General features: G+C 36.6%; 1 protein-coding gene across 2 annotated transcripts in view; it reads left to right on the top strand.

The window, feature by feature from the left end:
* The first annotated feature begins 234 nt into the window (after positions 1-234).
* Positions 235-21792, top strand: part of hs3st2 (heparan sulfate (glucosamine) 3-O-sulfotransferase 2) — a 35935-nt gene continuing 14377 nt past the window's right edge. For both annotated transcript variants that reach the window (XM_077734303.1, XM_077734302.1), the window contains exons 1-2: positions 235-324; positions 17151-17199. The gene's annotated coding sequence lies outside the window, so the exon portion shown is untranslated. The remainder of the gene's footprint in view (positions 325-17150; positions 17200-21792) is intronic.

Genomic DNA, 21792 nt, shown 5'->3' with positions numbered 1-21792 from the left:
GTATTTCTAACGGCTTTTGCACTGTCGACACAGGGATCAAATTCTCTGACGACAAACCTTCCGTGCTAAGTTCTTGAGCTAACAAGCCACGATCCCGGTGGCAGATGGAGCAAAAATCCAACCGCAGACTCGTCACCTCGTCACCCCCGGTTAGTGTCAACGTTGACGAATTGAGCTTGACTCTCCTGTCTGTTTCTTTTCTTTTCCAAACCTTGTAGATTCACCATACTAGATTTTTTTTCCTGCAAACTTTTGATGAGTCAACATTGGCACCTTCACACTTGGTTTGGACCAAAATGGTGGATGTGAAAAGACGTGAAACAGGTAAGGATAACATTGGAATTACATTTTCAAAAACAAAGTTATAGTGGTTCACCTAAAACCAAGTTTTGATAAGTAGAAAAAAAATGTCATTTTTTAACTAGGATTGTCATAATAGTTTGATGCATTGGATTTTCTTGAATCCAGTTTATGTTGGTTTACACTGGCATTGTGGTAGATTAGATGTGGTTTGGAATTGGATTTGAAAAAAATGTCATTTGTTAACTAGGATTATCTTAATAATTAGATGCATTGGATTTTCTTGAATCCATTTTATGTGGGTTTACACTGGGATAGTGGTAGATTAGAACTGGTTTGGAATTGGATTCGAAAAAAAAATGTCATTTGTTAACTAGGATCGTCATAATAATTAGATGCATTGGATTTTCTTGAATCCAGTTTGTTTGTTTACACTGTCATTGTGGTAGATTAGATCTGGTTTGGAATTGGATTAAAAAAATGTCATTTGTTAACTAGGATCATCATAATCATTTAATGCATTGGATTTTCTTGAATCCAATTTGTGTTGGTTTACACTGTCATTATGGTAGATTAATAAATCTGGTTTGGAATTGGTTTAAAAAATGTCATTTGTTAACTAGGATCATCATAATAATTTGATGCATTGGATTTTCTTGAATCCAGTTTGTGTTGGTTTACATTGTCATTGTGATAGATTAGATCTGGTTTGGAATTGGATTCCTACTTTCTTGAAATGTCACTATCATACAAAATATGACATCTTTCAGGGTTGGTTTTTTTTAAATGCCTTTTTTGTTCACCATCCTAGCCCATTTTGAAAGAAATCCACTGGCTCTTTGAATCACTTCACTTTTCCATAAAAGCATCTTTACTTTGGATAGTCCACTGGAGAACTGATTTAGCACCCGCATATCCTTCATGACAAGCAGTATTTGGACTAGGCTTTATGCTAGCTGAACCACTTTAAAACGCCTCATTGTTGCTATGTGTGATAAATTGCATGTTTGAGGGAATATATTTGCCGATATATCTCCCATCTGTATTTATACATACATTTTTCCCCTTCAAGGAGTAGTAGTAGTACTATTTGATTGATAGTCCAATAGCCTGTCATTTCACCGCTTTAAATGGACACGCCCACCTGAATTTTTCACCATTTTCAGGCATAATTTTAAATAATTTAGCCAATCCAACAGCCTTCTAATGAATAATCGAAATTCTACCTTGTTAAGATTAGTGTTACATCACCTTTGCCATAGTTTACTATCCTAGTTTATTTTCCATCATTTTATAAATCCTTTCCTCCAAAAAAAAAATCCACTTCTGAATTCCTGTTCTACATTTTTAGACCTTACGGCTTCGATTTGAATTCCCCAACGTGTAACGCAAAGGCCGTGGCGTTTATTATTATTTGAGATGTGACGAGTGTCAGCAATCTTCTTCAGGCTATCGCTGACAAAACACCAACCATTAATAATTCATATTAATACCCCCCAACTCCCTTCCTCCCTTGTTTTAAATCCACATCACTCTGATGCAATCGCCATGGTGACACATTTGTTGGAGTATTTTGAGGGTCATTTAAACATGGTGTTCAAGTAGAATCAGACGAGATTCAGACTGACGGGGGGTGCTTAACATGAGAATACAGGAAGATAAAAATTGGAAATACCGTATTTTCACGACTATAAGGTGCACCGCATTATAAGGCGCACCCTCAATAAATGACATTTTTTTCATATATAAGGCGCACTGTATTATAAGGCACACGGTCTATTTTGGAGAAAATTTAAGACTTTTAAGTGCACCTGTAGTGGTGAAAATATGGTAATTGCTATTGACTTCCAGGTATGAAGCACTCACTAACTACACAGTCACCTCTAGAGCCAGCCATTGTTGATGTTTTGGATTTTTTTGTATACAATCTTGCAGTGGGGGAGGAGCTATATGATGGAAGATTTTGTAAACTAAGATGGCATCTGCATATTTAACAGTATTGTTTCAGTTCAGGCGTTTGTGTTTTTTTAAATATCCGACAGTGGTGGTTTTTTGTTTTTTGGTTTTCTGTTTTTTCCATATATAAGGCGCACTGGATTATAAGGCGCACTGTCTATTTTTGGAGAAAATTTTAGACTTAAGTGCGCCTTATAGTCGTGAAAATACGGTAAGTAAAGATTCACCAATAGGTCATATTATGAGAGTTCTCATTTGGAAAATGTTCAATTTCTGTCTTTTTTTTCGTATCTTTGATAACGACACACATAAAAACACACACCAGCGGACCAGCACACACATACACGGGCGCACGCTCTTTTGAAATGCACTCAGTTTAATATAATGTACATGCGTTTCGGGCTTAATGGAAAGACATTACGCAAAAAGGCATTGATAGAAGATTAAAAGCAAGAGGGGCATGAATAAAAGAGTTTAATGGGGGCTACGTGGTGACCATCTCGCAATTATGTCAACCTCAAACTATTAAGAATCCATTATTTACATTTTTTAAATATTCCGCATGGAAGAAATGGATCTGTGTGCACAAATTTATATCTGGAAAGATGTTTCTGTATTTTTACATGTGGTATAAATGTGCCTCGAGGAAGGTAATCAGTTTCCATCAATTAGTTTCCCAGTCAAGTACTTCGTTATGTATTTATGATGATGGAATGATTCCACTTTTATGAATTTGATATAATGCAAGTTTCTACAATTTATCTTTTGCCTTTTGGCAGTAGATTTCTAAAAAAAATATATATATCTTTGACCAGTGCCTTTGTATCATAACCTTTAATTCCCTCTGAAAGCCATATTTAAAAATGAATCCCGTATATATACAAACATATAAAATATTCATAATATTCCTGCTCTTAAAACTCCAAATATGCCCCATGTAAGAAAAAAATAATCATATTTTTTGCTATGTAATAAATATATTGGCAAAAATATTCAAAATAAAGACCGTGACTAATTAATAAGACAGCAGATTTAATTCTAAATATATTTGTAATATGTAAATGAGCAAAATAGGCGAAAATAGTTGGAAAAAAACTTGAAAATATGACTAAATTGCATGCTTTTGGCCAACTTATGACTTGTTTTTTGTCAATAAAATCATATGTTGTACTAGCATGTTCAATGTAGCGCATCCTTGGATACACGGCACCCCCCACTTGACTTATTGTTCAATAGGAATGAAAGAAGGAACATAATCGGCCTTTGTGTTGAAGCTGAACATTTTTCTGTGGAAATTCTGTGTTGAGGGTGCCACTTTCCCCCGATAATACCACATGATTACTTCACGACGACACCACATGGTGGTTCAGTTGTTAGAACCTTTGTTCGGGTTTGAAACTTGCTTGCATGGCATCTCTAAAATTGTCTTTGAGGTGTACAACATAAATAGGATTGATCGCTGATTTTAAATTGGCGTCAATGTTGACAAAGTCATACACAGTGTTCAGGAAAAGCTCAATTGTTATTGTATCTAAATTATCCAGTTTAAAATGGACTACCGTATTTTCAGCACTATAAGGCGCACCACATTATAAGGCGCACCCTCAATGAATGACATTTTTTCCATATATAAGGCGCACTGTATTATAAGGTGCACTGTCTATTTTGGAGAAAATTTAAGACTTTTAAGTGCGCCTTATAGTGGTGAAAATACGGTAATTGCTATTGACTTCCAGGTATGAAGCACTCACTACTTTACAGTCACCTCTAGAGCCAGCCATTGTTGATGTTTTGGATTTTTTTGTATAAAATCTTGCAGTGGGGGAGGAGCTATATGATGGAAGATTTTGTAAACTAAGATGGCACCTGCATATTTAACAGTATTGTTTCAATTCAGGCGTTTTTGTTTTTTTAATATCCGACAGTGGTGGTTTTTGGTTTTCAGTTTTTTCCATATATAAGGCGCACTGGATAATAAGGCGCACTGTCTATTTTGGAGAAAGTTTAAGACTTAAGTGCGCATTATAGTCGTGAAAATACGGTACATTGAGTAATTATTACTTTTTGCAAGGATCCAAGGAATTTTAAAGGACTATATTTTCTTTGATGGTTACTATAAAGAATATCTAATTCCTATGTTATCACAGTCGTAGTTTAACGGAATACATCTCACATATTCGTTTTAAAGTGATTATAAGCTTGTGTCGCTAATGGGTGGAGAACATTCACAGATGTCCAGAGCAAATGGCGTGAAATGAAGTTATCTGTGGGATTTTCCAAAGCGTTGCTACGTCTTTCTGCGGAGGGATTAATAACCCTTGGCAGCTCAGTTGACTGGGGATTTGCTATCTTTAGAGACGAGCATAAACAGTCTAATCTCCTCCAGCAAAATTCCAGATTGAGAGCATGTATGGGTACGCAAATGTATGATATCCAGTCGACATTAGTATCCCTGCTATTGGTATTAGTGAGGTGTCAGACTAATCACTGAGCCTAACCAGCTGTTTTAAAAGCCATACTGACATAATAATCTGGTGTGTGCTGCCACAGGTGATAATATGGTTTTAGAATTGATCTGACGCTTAAGTTATGATATATAAATGAATAAAGAAACCAAGAAAACAATTGGATATATTTGCTTGTGCCATTGATATTAGTCAAATGTGCATTTTGTATGTTTTGGGCAATGAGGACACGTATTAAAGGAAGAGAATAGAACACTGTAGTAGTAGTCACAGTAGTCCTCGCAGTAGTCCTCGCAGTAGTCTTTGCAGTAGTTCCAGTAGTATTTGCAGTAGTAATTGCAGTAGTAGTCATAGTAGTCGCAGTCGTCGTAGGAGTAGTTGCAGGAGTAGTCGCAGGAGTAATCTTAGTAGTACTTGCAGTAGTACTTGCAGTAGTACTTGCAGCAGTAGTACTTGCAGTAGCACTTGCAGTAGTTCTTGCAGTAGTTCTTGCAGTAGTACTTGCAGCAGTACTTGCAGCAGTAGTACTTGCAGCAGTAGTACTTGCAGCAGTAGTACTTGCAGCAGTAGTACTTGCAGCAGTAGTACTTGCAGTAGTACTTGCAGTAGTACTTGCAGTAGTACTTGCAGCAGTACTTGCAGTAGTACTTGCAGCAGTACTTGCAGTAGTACTTGCAGCAGTACTTGCAGTAGTACTTGCAGTAGTATGTGCAGTAGTACTTGCAGTAGTCCGTGCAGTAGTACGTGAAATAGTTTTTGCAGTAGTACTTGCAGTAGTACTTGCAGTAGTACGTGCAGTAGTACTTGCAGCAGTACTTGCAGTAGTACTTGCAGCAGTACTTGCAGTAGTACTTGCAGCAGTACTTGCAGCAGTACTTGCAGTAGTACTTGCAGCAGTACTTGCAGTAGTACTTGCAGTAGTACTTGCAGCAGTACTTGCAGTAGTATGTGCAGTAGTACTTGCAGTAGTCCGTGCAGTAGTACGTGAAATAGTACTTGCAGTAGTACTTGCAGTAGTACGTGAAATAGTACTTGCAGTAGTCATGGTAGTCGCATTAGTCCTCGCAGTAGTCCCAGTAGTATTTGCAGTGGTAGTCGCAGTAGTAATCGCAGTAGTTGTTGTAGTAGTATTAAAGGCGCTCGCTCCCGTGACAGTTTGAAGCAGCACATGGCTCAAAGTCAAAGCTTCGAGCGACTGTAAGTGGCTGCGTCGCCAGATCTAATTGGTCAAATCGGATCAAACTTCTCCACATTCAACACACAACTGCTTAAATGAGATTTGTGCAGCATCCGACTGATCGTGTTAGAACAAAAAAAAACAAGTGACGATGTCATCCATGGCTACAAATCAGACTTTGATTGTCACGGGGGCTACAGGGACAACAAGTCACGGCCGCCTCGTCTCGGCTTCAAATTATGACAGAGTTGAAGTATTCAATAAATTGAGCTGCGGCGCCCCTGCCGTAATTACACACATATGCGGCGCGCACACACCAACAGCTGCCTGTTCATTCGGGGTGGGTCAAGCTAATCCCACGATGCCCGCAGAGGGAGTCAATTGCAGCGAGGAGGCCGAGTACCTGCTTTTATTTACGCTCGGGCACGTAATTAACCTCCGCGTGAACTTGCGTTATTGAGCTGCTTCGCTTTGACACGCAAGTTGGCGCTGTTAATGCTAAGAGAAACGTTTATAACAGCTAAAAGGCATAGATAGGAAGCTTTTTACATATATTTTTTTATCTTTCTCGTGTAGTATTACTTCAAAATATACTAAGAATAAGGAGTTATCTATGTTTTGCTGTGGTTGGGATTAGATTTTTGACTCACAGTTTTTGCTGGCTTTATTGAAGTGCGTTCTAATTGGTCGAATAGATTTTACTGCACTGATGGAAGTTGTTACGGGGTTATTGCTCTGTTTGCTGTGATATCAATTGCCTGTACTGTAAAGAAATGAGTTTGTAGTACAGGGGTGGGCAACATTTTGGGCTCGGGAGGGGCCTCATTGACTTTTAAAATGTGACAGATGGGCGGGGTCAGTAGAAGATACGATACATATAAAAAAGTGCATCCGTTAACAGTACATATGAAACAAAGAGAAAAAAAAGGGCTAAAGTATTAACATACTCATCACTCATCATTAAATTAAAAAGTATAAAGTACAAAGTCAAGTAAAAAGTATTAAGAAATATTCAAATGTCATTTAAAAAACGATAGAAGGGCTGTAAAACACAAAAAAACAAATAAGAATGGACAGAGCTACTGCCACTGGCTTCCGCGTGACGGCGCCATCTTGGGATAAAAAAAAAAATGGACAATGTCGGCGGGCCGGATTAAAAAGCCTAACGGGCCGTATGTGGCCCGCAGGCCATAGTTTGCCCTGTTGTAGTACCTTTTACCCCCACAAAACGTCTGTTATTGTCAATTTTATGGACAGAAATTGTCATAAAACTGGTAGCTTACTTTTTTATGCCCACAAAAACTCGACTATTGTCATAATGTTAAGTTACGTTCACGTATCAATGTATTTTTATTCATAAAACCAAAACTTAAATCTCTTTTAAAACACCAAAACAATTTAATAATATATTCAAGGAATCACAATTGTTTTTCCCCAATTGATAGGCAAAATATATGTATTAATAATAATATGTATAACCTCTTAGAGTAATTGTTACCTGAAAAATGGTCTTCACATAAAAACCACCACCTTCAATAAAACTCATCTGACAGTAACAGTTGTGAAAGCAAAAAAAAAAAAAATCAACAAAACCTTTTGTAGCCTTGTGTGTTTTTCTCATGAATGGAAATTGATTTCCAGAAATTGGAGCGCAGCGGGGTCTGCATTGATTCGGCGTGGATCAACACGCTGCGATAGACGTTCTAAATCACGTCCGCAAATGAGAAAATCCACCTCGGAATGACACAATTTGGACGCAAAAAACCTGTTGTTTTTGTCAACCCCGTTTTAAACATACTATAAAAAATGTGTCCATCCCCCTAGCCATGTGCTAACACCGATAAAGGCTCCAAAAAAAATCAATACAACCGCTCACTGCTTGGTGATCTTTGCGCAGCGGGAGTGCTTATGTAGCAAGTGACCTTTGACCTATCAGTGGATTTTACCAGGATGTGGCCAAAACGCCTCTGACAGCAGGATTTACTGAGTATGATTTACGTTTATCCCTCACCTTAACCAGGCCTGGAGACAACTCCGATTTGGACAAATGAGGCAGAAAGCAAAGCCTTGTGGCACTCCACCAGATTTTAAGTCTATTTCTAAAATGATGGATTTACTAATTACCGTATTTTCACGACTATAAGGCGCACTTAAAAGTCTTAAATTTTCTCCAGAATAGACAGTGCGCCTTATAATCCAGTGCGCCTTACATATGGAAAAAAACAGAAAACCAAAAACGAAAAACCACCACTGTTGGATATTAAAAAAACACAAATGACTGAACTGAAAGAATACTGTTAAATATGCAGATGCCATCTTAGTTTACAACATCTTCCATCATATAGCTCCTCCCCCACTGCAAGATTTTATACAAAAAAAATCCAAAACATCAACAATGGCTGGCTCTAGAGGTGACTGTAAAGTAGTGAGTGCTTCATACCTGGAAGTCAATAACAAATACCGTATTTTCACCACTATAAGGCGCACTTAAAAGTCTTAAATTTTCTCCAAAATAGACAGTGTGCCTTATAATACAGTGCGCCTTATATATGGAAAAAATGTCATTCATTGAGGGTGCGCCTTATAATGCGGTGCGCCTTATAGTCGTGAAAATACGGTAAGTTATGTTCCTTGTTTTGAAAAAAATCTGAAAGGCACTCATGTTGCACCCACAATGTATTCCTTTAAGTATATTCAATTAAATGGAAACTGTATTCAATTAAAATTTAAAAAATCATCCATTCAAAATAAATATATATTTTTAAAGAATTTGTTCATTTGGAACATTAAAATAGCAACAACATGAATTCCAATAGCCACAACACAATCTAAAATGTTGATAATCCCTTTTAACGCAATATAATATATTACAAATACTTTTGACATATCAGTCTTTGCCCCTTTTTTGATCTAACATATCCTCAATTGTGGAGTCAGAAAACCAGGATTGTGTCATTTGAACCATGCAGTGTAAATCCGGCCTAAGTCTTTCCCTTTTTTTTGTTTGTTTCTTTTCTTTTGTAATCGCTTGTTGACCCACCGTGGACATGCTTGACTTGGCTAATTGGCCCCCTGTAAGCTCTTTTAGGCAGTATGTTGAATAAATAGTAGTCTCTCGGGTATGAAGGAAGACTTTTATGGAAATGAGCAAGTGTTGGATATTGCGTTTCATCATTGTTGTGTTCGTCTTGTTGTTGTTGCCGTTGTTATTGTTGTTGTTGCTTCAACTTGCAATTTGCCTTTTGTGCAGATCCGCTCCTCTCTGCAATAAGCACTTTGTCTTTCAATTCATTCCCGCCTTGACGGAGTGCTTGTTATCAGCTCACCTTGCATCTTCCTCCTCAGTCAAAGCCTGCTGGCATGAATCACATATTAGAATGAGAATCCCACCTACCCCCCCATCCCCTTCTTCCCTGCTTCTTTTCGACAGGGCCAAATAGCATCCTCTTTATTTAACATCTACTACGTACACGGCTTCAATTTGCTACTACGTACACGGCTTCAATTTGAGACTTTTGCCGTCGATGACATCGTAAATCTGAGCCGGATTAAAAGTGTAGTTCGACTGTTGGGGGCTCATTTGTCACCTGTAGTAAGAGGAAACCATTGGAAGAATGTTAAGATACTGTCATCTGCTGGTTGGTAATGGGAAAGCCAAATTAAGCTAGTAAGGGTGGTTTTTGGTTGGCGTCATTTTTTTGTTGGTGTGTTTTTATGACTCATGTTCCAAAGGTAAAGTCATATTTTTTTAATGAATAGAGAATAGTCCTGTATTTAAGGTGAGGAAATTTTAATTAGAGGAATATGGTGGAGTATTTGTATATAAGGGTTTATTAGAAATGTTTAAAAAATATAGGTTTTGATATATTTGGTTGTTTTGGGGGTTTTTTGGCTGTCAAGAGGATGTTGGATTTTTTTGGGTACATTTTTTGGGGGGCAATTGAGTCAGAAAAATGACCCCGGCATATTCTATTCAAGAGTCATGACTCGGTATCTGAAGAAGACAATATAAATGTTCAATTTATATTCTGTCTATCAGTGAAAATGCAAGTTGTGGCAGGGACAGCATTCAAATGTATTTATAGCCCAAGAAAATACACATTTTGCTTTAACTGTTACAAAGGGATTGGAATTGCAGTGAGAAATGTTTTGTTTAAAAAGCATTTCTTTTATTTAGAATTTCGAATTTACTACAAAAAATGAAAATAATCTAGTGCCATAGATGCCATAAATCTATTATTGTATCCTATCTAACAATCCTTAGCTAAAATGCTATTGTTTTGTTATTTTTTTAACTACAGAAACAAATTTTAGCAAAAAAAAACAAATGTCTAAAAAAAGTCTATAAAATCACAACTTTTTTCACCATATTTTTTAAATAAATACCAAAATTATACCATTTTATACATATTAATTCCAATCTCTAACCTAATTCAAAGGCCTTTTTAACCCACTATCCCCCTCCAGTGTTAAAACCAAGACACACCATGCTACCCGAACTCCAGCTTCTTATGCAGGCCACATTCACCAATATTTCCCCAAGCCTATATAAAATCTCCCACCCCTCATCAGGTCTGCGTTAAACCATTTTCCAAAATATTTGACTAACCTTTCCAAATATTCCCACCACATTAACATCATTTGCACTCTTTGGGGTCCGTGTAGAATCTCCAAAAAGAGTCTTAACATCCCATAAATGATGAATAGTCTATGATAGCTTTGACGTGAACTCTTTTAAATGGTCAAACAAGTACTTTAAATCTAACTAGAGTCAACTTTAGTGCAGGTATTTCATTTTAGAGTGCAAACACGTCTGCAAAGTGAAGTGGCCCACCACCCAATCTCAGCCCTAGACATTCCCAGCCCGCGGCCCCCCCACCCTTAGATAAGCAGGGGTGTATGCACCACGTACCCATGGATGGTAGACCCCGAGAAGACCTACAAGAACCTCAGTCAAGCCAGAATACTAATGCAGGCTTGAGCATGAGTTTCTAGGAGAGATACTCATTAATTCTTTAGGCCACTGATGTCAGGCAGTACTTTTCAAGCATTTTATAGCAAGTAACATCTCCACGAATATTTGGCAGGATGTCCAAAGTGCGGTTCGCGGGCCAAATGGGGTCCGCTGACTAGTTTTTTATTGGTCCGGAGCAATTGATGAATTGTTTTATTTTTATTTTTTTAAAATTATTTAAGATAGAGCATAAAGGAAGATTAAATTCAGTATATTCCCCTCAAAAAATCATAGTTATAATGTAGTTTTATGTCACCATGAGAAGCTAACATGGTACAAGTCGCAAATAGTGATGGTTAAAACTGTATTTATGCATTAATATTGTTTTACATAATTAGAAAGATTGTTGGATACTGTTTTTTTTTTAGATTTAATCTTTTCCATTTGCTCTTCAATGCAATTTTGTCATTAAAAAATTAGAGAAAAAAATGCTGATACTATTTTCTTAGTTTTTATCTTGTTCTATTTGCACTACAATGCAATTTTGTCATAAAAAATAGAAAAAAAATCTACTACTATTTTCTTAGTTTTTATCTTATTCTATTAGCACTTCAATGCAAAAATAGGGGAAAAAATCTGCTACTATTTCCTTAGTTTTTATCTTATTCTATTTGCACTACAATGCAATTTTATCATACAAAATTAGCAAAAAAATGTCATACTATTTTCTTACATTTCATCTTATTCCATTAGCACTTCAATGCAATTTTCTCATACTTTTTAGTTGTTATTTTTTCAGTTTTTCAGTATGTTTCCATACACATTATGCTTTAGTTTGAGATCCTTATAAAAATTATCCCTCAACACTTTCAGTTTCCAGGGCTTTTGGTTATGTACACACACATACCCACCCACACACACACCCACACCTATACATATCATCACATTACTGGCTGTATTCCAGCACCCCCCGCAGATTGAATGAACAGGCACCTGCTGCGCTTGCTAGCGAGTTGGCAACTTGCAGATTAAATAAAGCTGTCCGGTCCAGACTGAGGGTTGGGGGGGGGGGGGGGGGGGGGGTGTAATGTTTGCATCCCAGACAGTGGCGCATCACCAGGGGTGGGGGACCCAGCTGGGCCCAATTTAGGGCCCAAAGGGGTCGCTCGGGTAGCGGCGGCGTCAGTCCACAAAGGGAATGAATAGCAAGAAAATGAGCTTTCACTCAAGTGAAATTGACTGTGGAAGCCGGACAAGTGTGTGTGTCTTGCACTATTGATTTTTGCTTGTATGCACTCACACACTTTTGGGAAAGTGATTTGTTTTTGTCACTAAATATCCATCAAGAGGAAGCGTGTTTACATTATATCTTTACATATTTAATATAATCGGCATTTTTCTTCCGTTGGAAAGGGAGGGTATACATGTTTTATGGAATTTAGTTAATATGTACATGATTTTATTGGAGTTTTATATTGCTATAGCTTGAAAATAGGCCTTTTTCATATTTTTTTTTATTAATGTTATTTTTTTTTAAATAATAGGCACTAATTACATTTACCATTTCTATGAAGACTTTTCAAAAGTTAAATAATTAATAGAAATTAAAATTCTTACTGTAATACTCCAGAACAAAAAGACTGCCATACATTTCAAATATAATTTGTAAAAATATTATAATATATTGCTCAATGTATGTCTCAGAAATAATAAATTTGGCTATATTGGGTATAACAAGATATTTTTGGAGAAACAAGCTCTCATTCTTCAGATTCATATTTTTTTAAATTATTTTTTACTTTTTTCTGAAGGCGTCTTTTTTAAACTCAAGGACCGCCACTGTGAGGTTTAACATCCAATCTTTTTGACTGTAAAAACCCAGTAGTGAATGTTCACTGTGCCTTTTAAAATGGTCCTTTTACGTTAAGTTACATTTGATGGTTACAGTAATGCTTGTTGCATGATGTTTTCTATTGCTTGGCATATCAATCATACACAATGTTTTGTTCTGGGCCTGCACGTTTGTGACAAATGGCCTAAGCTCCCTACTCCTGGGTTGTGAGCTCATATGGCCTGTGTGTGTGCATTTGTATGAAAATATCTGCAGCCTTTTCTTGGCTTGGTGTTCAGCTAAAGGCATCCTTAAAGGATGGTGGTAATTACCTCCGCTTTGTATGCTTTGCTTCATTCCCTGCTGTAAAGGGCGATGCTTCTGGGCGAGCTTGCATGCATTGTCTACTAATAGTGACCTCTACTTTATTATGTGGGTGTTATGAGAGGAATAGGAGGGTTAAACATGTGGCTCGTGGGCTAGGAGGGGGTCGCTATTGGATTTGGTTTGGGCCAAGGGGGAGTTCTGTGTGGCGGGTAGTTTTGTAGATCATTCATGTTGTTTTTTATGGAATTATTAATGCTTTTGTTTGGTTAATGAGGAGATTCTGGAAAGTGTCTAGAATAACTAGGAAATTATCCAAATATTAATGGATGTGTCCAGTATAAATGTTATAGAAACACTAGAAAAAAAAGTATTCATAGTTTTTTTCCAATAGAAATATGCCTTTTTTTACAAAAACGCTACAAAAAATTAGAATTTTAATTTTCCTACTAACAGGTATATTTTAATTTGAAATATATATTTTTTTCTAATAGAAATATGCCTTTTTAAAATTCAGATTCTTATTTTTGTAGTGTTTTTATACCAATTCATTCAATATTATCTATTTTACAGGTTGTACACAATTATATCTTACCCTATTCAATTTTTTTAAAGTTATTTTTGAATATATTTGTATGATTTATGTCTAGCTCAGCTGTTTTCCTCCAAGTGGGAGCTTTGCCATGAGTAGAAACACAGATGACCAATACTGTACTGCGAATGCGTTATGGTAAAAAGGACATTAGCGCTACTCTTTGCATATAAACAAGTGTAAGTGTAGTTCAAGGGCAAGGGCACATTCATAATCGATAACTGCTAAAGGTCCTAAATTAGCACATTAGTCTTGTTGACTACTTTGCCACGTGCTTATTGATCAAGGGACAATGTCAAGTGCGATGACGGACAAAGACAAATAGGCCAAATGATAGCGCCGCTCGCCCAGGGTCCATTCGGAGTGACGGCGACTGCCCCCGCGTGTCCACGTCTTGTCTTCGAACTCTCTCCGTTAATTTTATCGACCGATAAACGCGTCGCTTCTGTCCATCGATGGACGTCCTTTTTCAGTCAGAGACTTCGGGAGGGAGGGGATTCAATTTGCCGTCGCAAGAGTTTTAAGATGCCTGGAAGTTGCTCCATTTTGGCTGTTTTACTTGTCAATACCAGGTGGACAACCCCAAAAAAGGGTACCCGGACGTTTGGTCCCTGGATGTTTGGTCCCTGGATGTTTGGTCCCTGGATGTTTGGTCCCTGGACGTTTGGTTCCTTAGACGTTTGGTTCTTTGGACGTTTGGTTCCTTGGACGTTTGGTTCCTTGGACGTTTGGTTCCTTGGACGTTTGGTTCCTTGGACGTTTGGTTCCTTGGACGTTTGGTTCCCTGGACGTTTGGTTCCCTGGACGTTTGGTTCCCTGGACGTTTGGTTCCCTGGACGTTTGGTTCCCTGGACGTTTGGCTCCTTGGACGTTTGGTCCCTTGGACGTTTGGTCCCTTGGACGTTTGGTCCCTTGGACGTTTGGTTCCTTGGACGTTTGCTCACAATATATTAAACATTTTGGGTGTGCCCTCAAATGTCAAATGACAAATGTCCAATGACACGCCCATTTGATATAATCTGCATCACCCTGGGATATTCACTTTAAATGATAAAATAAATAAAAAATATTTCTTAAATGTGATTTTTGGGAGTCAGGTCCATATCCACCAATGAAATGCCATCTGTGACGTGTACAGCATTTGGCTTCATTGACTCGTCCGTCTTTTAAGGGGACACACACATTGATTCATGATGATAGGAACACCCCCCAAGGCGTCTTTGAATGCAAAACCACGACAATGGTGCCTCTGCTTCCTGCCGTCAGTCGTCATGGTAACGTAACAGTATAGTCTGGATGTTAGAATTCAACTTTGGCGGTGAGTGAACACGATGCGGTCTTTTTATAAGGATTCTACAAGAGTTGTCTTTTCTGACCTTTGCTACATTTTCTTTAAATTTAAAAAGTCATTATGAATTGATACTGGTACTACAAAAAATATAGTGAATGAAAATTTGATACCTAAAAAAATTCAAGTGTATATATTATTTATGGTGAGTGCAGCCATGAAATATCTCAGAAACAGGCCAATAAATTTTGATATACCGATTTCTGAACTACAAATTCAAACTATTTGAATACAAGCAATTAAAAAGTAATCATATTTTTGTCTGCTTTCAAATTTTAGTTTCCCTCTTCAACCTGGATTTCAAATAATAACCAAAAAATCCCTTTTAATGACTTGCTAAACCTAGATAATTTAATGAATAACAAAAGACATGCAAATCTTCCCCAAATATCATAATAATAAACACTTATAAAAATAATAATTGGAAAGATCATTCCCAGTTTCTCCAGCAAGTGGCTCCCTTCTCCAAACTTAAAAAGCAGTATGTGGCAGCATGATGTATAATCATAATTATATATTTCAAATATCCCTTTTAAATGATTGAAAACACTTGAAATTCCTCCTTTAGTTTAAATGTTGCGCCTTGAAAAAAATATTTTAGTCAAATATAATAAATTCCTCTCACATATTGTGTTGCTTGTACAAGGTTATATCTTGAACTCTGAAAATTAAAGCTAAATCTTTACATTTAAAAACAATATTTATATCTATACATGTATAATATGTACTTCTTAGTATTTTCTTTAAAGTATATGTTGGAGTAATGCAAAGTAAATCACAAAAAAGATGAATATCCCCTTAACTTAATTGTCAATAATCATGGTTGAAAGAAAGTGAACGCTGTAAAAAATGACACAAAAATAAAAAAAAGCCTTTTTAAAAGTCTTGTTTAATCTTCCATAGCCAAAAAATCTGCACCAATCTACTTACTAAACTGTGCTCTCATGAGTCATTGCTCGGCATTGCTCGCTGATGTGCTAAGGAAGTAAAAAAGGGAAGAAAAAAAATGGCAGCATGAAGGTGGGAGTCAGGAGGGATGAGTGTGGCAACGGCACCACCATCGACGACGGCGGCGGTGGTGCTAATGCAAGCTCTACGTGTGTAACCTCACTCTGGCCGAGCTCGCTGATTAAACAATGATTTATAGGCCCAGCGGAGCCTCTTTGCAATCGCTTCTCGCAATGAGATTCCTTCCCTTTGCCGCTCTTGTGAAACATCTCCGGAGAGCATGTTGACCGGACAACATGTGGGGCAGTAGGGAAGACATTAAATGCTCACGGCGTGATACCTGGGCTCAGCTCACACACACTATTTGTCTTGTAACGCGTATAAAGGCACACAGGTGAACCAGGTTGCGTTGGCTGGCCGGCGTCCTTCCAATCTCAACCAAGTGGACTTTGAATTAGTTGCCAGCCAATTGCAAGAGCCCAAAAAAACAGAATAGGACTCACAAATACACTGTCAGCGAGCAGGAATCAAACCCAGACTTGTACCTTGTCAACTTTGGTGAATTGATTCCCTTATTAATGATTGAAATTCCCCTTATTTAGTGATAAATGGAGTCCCTCCAAAGCTCTTTCAGCAATAGACTGCTGTACCCTCATTACAGGAAGGAAAGCTTCCGCAGATCCTTCCAATCAGCTGTCAGGGTCTTTAACAAATAAAATGGCTGAGTATGTATATATGTGCTTATATATGTATGTGTATGTGTATGAATGTATATATATGTGCATGTACACACATGTATACGTATGTGTATGTATATATGTTCAAATTTAAGATGTCCCTCACAGCTTGACTGTGCAAGTACATTGCTTGCTGACACGCTATATTTATATAGTGAAAAGGGAACAAATATGCACATTTCTATCTTAAAGCATGACAATATTAGCAGTTAACGATGACATTATCAGATGCTACCAACAAATGAGACGATCTAAAATGGGTAAAACGAGATTTAGAAAAAAACATACTTAAAAAAATCCTCTACAAAAGTTGGCATACAAATAAAAATGATCAAAAAAATTATAAAATACGGGAAAAAACGTACACGTTGACAGGTATGCAGACTGTCCGCACTAAAATCAGGTGAAAGAACCACTAAACCAAGAATGGTAGTAACACATTTTTAACAATCAAAATGCATATGAATCCATTTCATTTTATGAATGACATCATTAAATTCCTTTTTTTTCTGTTTTAGGTTGTTGGCCAGGCATGTACGAAACCCTTAAGAAGACCCACAATGGAAGGTAAGTGGGAGCACACTAAGGGTTAACCTAAAAATCCCTAAAAAGGAGATTTATGCTGATTCCAATTAGCATTTTTGTGTCTGCCGGGGGAAGCAGGTTAAAGCTAGTGAAGGCAGCAAATGAAGGTGATTGGATGTCAGAGGGATGGAGGGGGTTGGCCGTTGGCAAAAATACTGTCATAAATTGTGACTTGCATTTTAAACTGTAGAGAATCTGATTTGTGAATACGTGGAGGTCAAAAGGTCAAGAAAATCTACAGCAATTGAAACTATTGCGTCTTAAAATAATACATTCTGATCTTTGTAACCGAAACTATTATAGGATCCATTTTATAATATTCATTTTCAGAGGTGAGTGGATGTCAGTAGGCTAAAAAAAAAACGAAATTGGGTTTTGAAATCATCCACAAGGAATAGACTCGGAGGTCATACTACGTTTTGACAGCTGTCGTACATTTTGACCACTTTTTCCTCCAAAAACTGTCAAAATATTCATCCTCCAATGAAAAGGTCGAAGTAACAAAATCGTGAGTTGGAAGGAAATCCATAATGTCCTTTCATATTAAACAATGAATATTAAACAACACAAATGGGAAGAATTCCACATAACAGATTGGGAGTCTTTTTTTGCTCATTAATAAATCTAAAAGTGAAAAATGGCTGCTTGTGAGAAAACAACATAAATATCCATTCCCCCCCTTGAAATAATTTGTTAGATATTGTCGACATAAAACGTCGTTATCAGAAAACAGCTGCACGTGGAGAAGCAGAAAACATTAAATGTGAATTACACATGCTTTAATTTAGAATTAAGTATGCTATAAAAGATGTAGAAGAGGTAGCACATTAATTTAGAACACTAATATATGCCTGTCAGTTAACGAGAACAGATGGAGGAAGCGGCTCTTGTCCTTGTAACCATTTTTAGACGTGTTTTTTTTTTAATGCATGAATTAGTTCATTAAAAAGATATATAAGAATCGGGAGAAACTAGACCTTTCCTGATCTAAGTTGGCTGGGCTCCAGCACCCCTCGGAATATGAAATATTCTAATTTATACTGTAGTTTTGCAGACGTTGCCCTACTTACGAACGAGTTAGGTTCCGAGCGCTTGTTCATAAGTTGAGTGTTCATAAGTTGAAATTGTTCATAAGTTGAAATTGTTCATAAGTTGAAATTGTTCATAAGTTGAAATTGTTCATAAGTTGAAATTGTTCATAAGTTGAAATTGTTCATAAGTTGAAATTGTTCATAAGTTGAAATTGTTCATAAGTTGAAATTGTTCATAAGTTGAAATTGTTCATAAGTTGAAATTGTTCATAAGTTGAAATTGTTCATAAATTGAAATTTTTAATAAGTAGACATTTTTAATAAGTTGACATTTTTAATAAGTTGACATTTTTAATAAGTTGACATTTTTAATAAGTTGACATTTTTAATAAGTTGACATTTTTAATAAGTTGACATTTTTAATAAGTTGACATTTTTAATAAGTTGAAATTGTTCATAACTTGAAATTGTTCATAACTTGAAATTGTTCATAACTTGAAATTGTTCATAAGTTGAAATTGTTCATAAGTTGAAATTGTTCATAAGTTGAAATTGTTCATAAGTTGAAATTGTTCATAGGTTGAAATTGTTCATAGGTTGAAATTGTTCATAAGGTGAAATTGTTCATTCATCAGTTGAAATTGTTCGTTCATAAGTTGAAATTGTCCGTTCATAAGTTGAAATTGTTCATAAGTTGAAATTGTTCATAAGTTGAAATTGTTCATAAGTTGAAAGTGTTCATAAGTTGAAATTGTTCATAAGTTGAAATTGTTCATAAGTTGAAATTGTTCATAAGTTGAAAGTGTTCATAAGTTGAAATTGTTCATAAGTTGAAATTGTTCATATTAAAGTTGATTCAGTGCTATATTTTGTATTATAATTTTATGTTTAAGGCCTATATAAGTATATTGAAGGTTTCTAGGTCTGGGGTCCCAGACATTGAGATGCTCAGCGGATGGAGGCGGGCAATGGGCAAATACCATTGCACGTCCCCCCCTATTGTGACCAGACAAAAGTAAGTGATGCGAGGGAGGCCTTTTTGATTTTAAACAGCTCAGGCTAAATGTCAGCAGCAATTAGCTAACAGCGAGGTTGAGGAGGTAGCGAGACAGCCTGCTGTTTCGATGGCCTTTCAGGGATACTTGACTTTTCTACTTGTTGCATCAAGAAACTTATACACAAGAAAAAGGAGATCATGAAGATTACAAGGGAAAAAATAGCATGGTGTATCGGCTTTGGTTATTTTTAGCCTCAGTCTGGGATTTTTTGGTTTGTTCTGTGGCTTTGCATAGGTGGCAATTTGGACTTTGTGGTTAGTATGTTTGAACCATAACATTACTGGGTTCAAATCTCAGGTTTTGGTTGGTTGCCTCTGAGTATTCTAGATGTCTTCCACAATATGGTTTTGACAAAATTGCAGAATTTTGACAGCTATCACCCCTTTCTTATATATATTTTTTTTATTTTATTTTTTTTTTTATGTGAAAAGTGCCATTATTTTTTTAAATCATTTGAATCAAATCTGAATTAATGACATTAATATTTGAGTGACATAAGGACATTGAAAAGCAGCAATATATCTTATTACACAAAAAATAATTTAAGTATATATATATATAGTCTAACCCACAGTTGTCAAAGTGGCGGTCCGGGAGCCTAAATCTGGCCCACTGCATCATTTTATGCGGCCCGAGAAAGTAAATTATGAGTGCTAACTTTCTGTTTTAGGACCAAATTATAATGAAGAGTATAGATGTATATTAAATTTCCTGATTTCCCCCTTTTAAATCAATAATTGTAATGTTTTAATCCATTTTTTCTGTGTTTTTAGTTCAAAAATCATTTTGTAAAAGCTAAAAATATATTTAAAAAAGCTAAAATAAACATTTTTTTAGATCTATACAAAAACTGAATATTCAGGCCCTTTTTTCCAGTTCATTTCATCCATTTATAAAATTAAAAAAATCTAAATATATCTAAAATAATCCTGCCCATATAAAATCAAGTTGGTCTAACCCTTACGGTCCCTATGCATTTTTTTCTAAATATTTTTTTATTTTCTTCTTGTTATAGCATGTAAATAATTCCAATAATTAAATAAATCTATCATTCTAAAATACGCACCGGATTACAAGGCACCCTGTCTATTTTGTAGAAAATTTCAGACTTTTAAGTGCGCCTTATAGTCGTGAAAATACGGTACATTGTTGCTAGGTGTGTTTGTGTGTGTGTTTGTTTCCTGAATAAGTCAATAAGAAGACAATAGCGCCTGACATGATTACGCCTCCAACAAACTGGCAGCAGCAGATTATCCAAATACTTAATTTCAAGTTAATCCCAAGAGCCGCGTGATTACAGGAAGGCACCGTTGCCGTGTTCTCTGCAGGATTTAGCTAAAAGTTAATTTAGTCCAAACGCCGTCACACGCCACTGTTCATTTGCCAAGCGACTCCCTTTTGCGTCTCCTGTCGTCACGTAAATGTCAGACGGCCGCCGTCTGTCGTTAATGAAATCATTTGCTCGTTTGGAGCCTGCGGGTCTCGTGTTTAGTTTTTAAAAGCCGTCAGGAAACACGTTTGGCCCCAAAGGAACTCAAATGAACGTATTAAATCATCCGTTGATTTCTTCAAAACGTTGAAGAACCTGGGCTTTATTAAATAATGTCCTCGGCAAAGTTTGCTATGGAGGAATAACTGTGAATTGGCTTTTTCTATGAGGCAATCGTACAGTCAGTGGAGTATAATAAATGGCTGGCAAACTAAAATAAGTTTTCTAAGAAAAAATGACTTATTATACTTAACAGATAGACTTTTTAACTGCAAATTCCCATGGAAAGGAACTCTTTGAATGTGTTATTTCTCGTAGGAAGTCATGAAAATATTCTGGTTTAGGGTCAAATTGAAGACATGAAGTGCTTCATAAGCAATTTTTATTCAAAACCACTCAAAAAGCAGTTCATGGGGGTGCCTAAGCCCATCTCAGTGTGTATTTGTAGTTATGTGTATGTGTGTGTGTACCGTATTTTCACGACTATAAGGCGCACTTAAAAGTCTTAAATTTTCTCCAAAATAGACAGTGCGCCTTATAATCCAGTGCGCCTTATATATGGAAAAAAAAACAGAAAACCAAAAACGAAAAACTACCACTGTCGGATATTAAAAAAACACAAACGCCTGAACTGAAACAATACTGTTAAATATGCAGATGCCATCTTAGTTTACAAAATCTTCCATCATATAGCTCCTCCCCCACTGCAAGATTTGATACAAAAAAAATCCAAAACATCAACAATGGCTGGCTCTAGAGGTGACTGTAAAGTAGTGAGTGATTCATACCTGGAAGTCAATAGCAATTACCGTATTTTCACCACTATAAGGCGCACTTAAAAGTCTTAAATTTTCTCCAAAATAGACAGTGCGCCTTATAATACAGTGCGCCTTATATATGGAAAAAATGTGTGTGTGTTTGAGTGTTTTGTCTTCCAAACAGAACACATGCGAATGTATGAGATAAGCTGCAAATTGACAGCTGCAAAACTACTGAC

This window comes from Stigmatopora nigra, chromosome 15 (assembly GCF_051989575.1).
Source record: "Stigmatopora nigra isolate UIUO_SnigA chromosome 15, RoL_Snig_1.1, whole genome shotgun sequence".
In the NCBI taxonomy this organism is placed as follows: Eukaryota; Metazoa; Chordata; class Actinopteri; order Syngnathiformes; family Syngnathidae; genus Stigmatopora; species Stigmatopora nigra.
This window is presented reverse-complemented; position numbering and strand designations above follow the sequence as displayed.